The following is a 3,225-nucleotide window of genomic DNA, read 5'->3' as shown; positions in this document are numbered from 1 at the left end:
GAAGCCGCCCCGAGACTACGATCATATGTTGAAGAAGGCCAACGAATACATAAACGTGGAGGAAGCCCAAGCGGCCAGAAGGAAGGAAGCGTCATCAGAACCATTGGTGCCGACCAAGCGAAGGCCACCGACTAGCCACCAGCAACCAAGAGGGCCCCGAGCCGATGGAGCACGGCCACATCAGGAAGCAAGGCCACACGCCGTCCAGCATGTGGCCTCCGAGCGGCCAAAGCCAAAGGGAAAGGTATGGACTCCTATGTTCTGTGCTTTCCATCAGTCGACAACCCACAACACCCGCGATGGTCGCTGGTTTCCCTCAGTCACTCAAACGACCCCTAGAAGTCATCGCCGTCGATCGCCTTCCCCCGACCGGTGACATAGGCGTCAGAGCACCGGACGACGGGAGGAGGGTAGGCGATCACCCGAGCGTCGGCATCATCATCAGCTAAAAAGTGATGACCATCTTTGAGCCTCACACGAACGAGGCAGACCATCCGCCCGGGAGGAGGAGAACAGAAGCAATGCCGCCCAGTGGGAGATCAACATCATAGCTGGTGGACCGACCAGCGGAGACTCTAATCGAGCCCGAAAATCATACGCTCGGAGGCTGGAGTCGTAGGCTGCAGTTAAGAGAAGGCGAGCGGACCCGAGATCAGCTTCGGCCCCAGGGATCTCGAGGGGATTAAAGTGTCGCACGAAGACGCCCTCATTATCCGAGCGATAATTGTCAACTATACTATTCACCGCATATTCATTGACACAGGGAGCTTAGTCAACATCATTTTCAGGAAGGCGTTCGATCAGCTCCAGATCGACCGCACCGAGTTGCTGCCGATAACGACCCCTCTGTACGGGTTCACCGACAATGAGGTTCAGTCGATCGGCCAAATAAGGTTGGCCATATCACTCGGAGAGGAGCCACTTCGGAGGGTGCGGACTACCAACTTCATCGTAGTAGACGCTTCCTCCACCTACAACGTCATTCTGGGTCGACCGGCCCTCAATGAGTTCTAAGCGGTAGTGTCAACCTACTGCCAGAAGATCAAGTTCTCAGTCGAAGACCAGGTCGGGGAAGTCAAAGGGGATCAGTTGGCTGCTCGACGCTGCTACGTGGAGATGGTCAAGACAGAAGCCAAGTCTGCTCGGAAGATGCCCTGTCTAGAGGTACACGCCATAATCAAAAAACCTCCTAATCTGGTTTATGAGGAAAAGAAAGAAGTACAGATACATCCTGGTCGAGCAGATGTGACGACCTTTATAGCATCCAACCTGGGGGCCGAGCAAAAAGTTGAACTGATCAACTACCTCCAGCAGAACCATGATGTTTTTACTGTTGGATCGTAGAGTTTCGTTAGAGGGGGGTGGGGGGTGAATAGCGATTTAAAACTCGTCGAAAGTACACAGCGGAAAAGTAAATGCAAAAGAATAAAGCAATGCTAACAAGAGTTATTTTTTACTTGGTTCGGAGCCTTTGCGACTCCTACTCCAAGGTCCGCATGCAAGGGTGCTTTCGATGGTCAATCCACTAGCAATTCGAATATTTGATTACAAACTAAATTACAAGAATGCTAATAGAAAAGCAATACCGACAAAAGGAAGAAAACAAAAGAACAGTGCGTGGTCGGAGTAGCTTCGCAGTGTCGCAGGAGCACAGGAGATCGAGTCGTGAGTTGTTGTTGGAGCTTCAGCCTTGACCCTCCTTATATAGGAGGTTCGGGACGCCTGGAACCTTCAGAGCGCCCTGGTTGTGACATAGCCGAACCAATCAGTGAACTCTGTTGATACAGTCTGACCTGGATGTTGTTTTGATGTTGACACTGATTTAAGTTTCAATCAGATATTGAATTAACTCAGACAAATCAGGGTTGACTTGGTTGACCTGATTAATCTGATTGGGAAAAGTCCGAGCAAGGAGCTTGGCACGGGAGAAGTCCTGGTGAGTGAAGCCAGGCAATTGGAAAAGTCCTGGTGAGTGAAGCCAGGCAATTGGAAAGTCCTGGTGAGTGAAGTCAGGCAATTGGAAAAGTCCTGGTGAGTGAAGCCAGGCAATTGGAAAGTCCTGGTGAGTGAAGCCAGGCAATTGGAAAGTCCTGGTGAGTGAAGCCAGGCAATTGGAAGTCCTGGTGAGTGAAGCCAGGCAATTGGAAAGTCCTGGTGAGTGAAGCCAGGCAAGGGAAAATCCAGATGGATCAAGGGTGATCGGACATCTGGTGTTGGGAAGTCCAAGTATGGAAACTTGGCATGTATAGTCGGAGAAGAGCTCGGTAGCTCGGTCTCTGGACTGTCAGGATTAAGGGTAGCAAGCTTGGATGCTTGCCCCTTAAATCACAGCCTTGGATCGGTCTGATGACCGATCCAGTGGCACAAGTGGCACGGGTGATCGGTCGGCAGACCGATCCAGTGACACTAAGTGTGTCCTGATCGGTCTACGGACCGATCAGTAAACACTCAGTAGCATACTGTGTTGTTACTGATCGGTCCGCCGACCGATCAGTGAGAACTCAGTAGCATACTGCGAATACTCAGTATGCTATTGTATCGATACTGACCGGTCTCGGGACCGGTCAGATTGATGACTGATCGGTCCGGAGACCGATCAGGCTTGTGCGCGCGACACCTGATCGGTCTGAGGACCGATCAGGTTAGTTCCTGATCGGTCCGCAGACCGATCAGTAACGATCGAAAAAGAGATTTGAACGTATGGATCGGTCTGCAGACCGATCCATACTATAGTCTGTTTTGCATGCACTTTCTCTGATTCTTTCTGATTCAAAGTTGCTTTTGCCTAAATATTTCTAACCATCTGCTGCAAGATTTTGAGGTGCAGGTTACTGGTAATTTGCAATTGGTTGATTTCAAATTGAGCTTCATTAGTAGAGGATACCAGAGAGACTTTTGCTGTAAACCTGTTAAAGCAGCAAAATCGTGGCTGCGATCTGGCGGTGATCTGGCATCGATCAGCTCAACTCATGGTGATTGGGTGGAGCTCAGAGACACCAGTGAAGACCAGAATTCCATTGGTGTGAGCTCAGATGATCAGATGAGAAAGAAGCGTGATTGGCGATGCTATGGCTGGATGCAGAGATTTGCTGCAGTTTGGCAGGGATCCGTTGCGGGCGAAAGGCAGAGATGGCAGAGACATAAAAGGCTGGTTGAAGAGAGGGTTAAGCAGAAGTTTTCTTGGTGAAGAAAAAACACTCTCTGTCGATCAGTGCAAAAGCTTTG

Source organism: Zingiber officinale, chromosome 11B (assembly GCF_018446385.1).
Source record: "Zingiber officinale cultivar Zhangliang chromosome 11B, Zo_v1.1, whole genome shotgun sequence".
Classification (NCBI taxonomy): domain Eukaryota; kingdom Viridiplantae; phylum Streptophyta; class Magnoliopsida; order Zingiberales; family Zingiberaceae; genus Zingiber; species Zingiber officinale.
The sequence above is the reverse complement of the archived record's forward strand: the minus strand, read 5'-3'. Positions refer to the sequence as shown.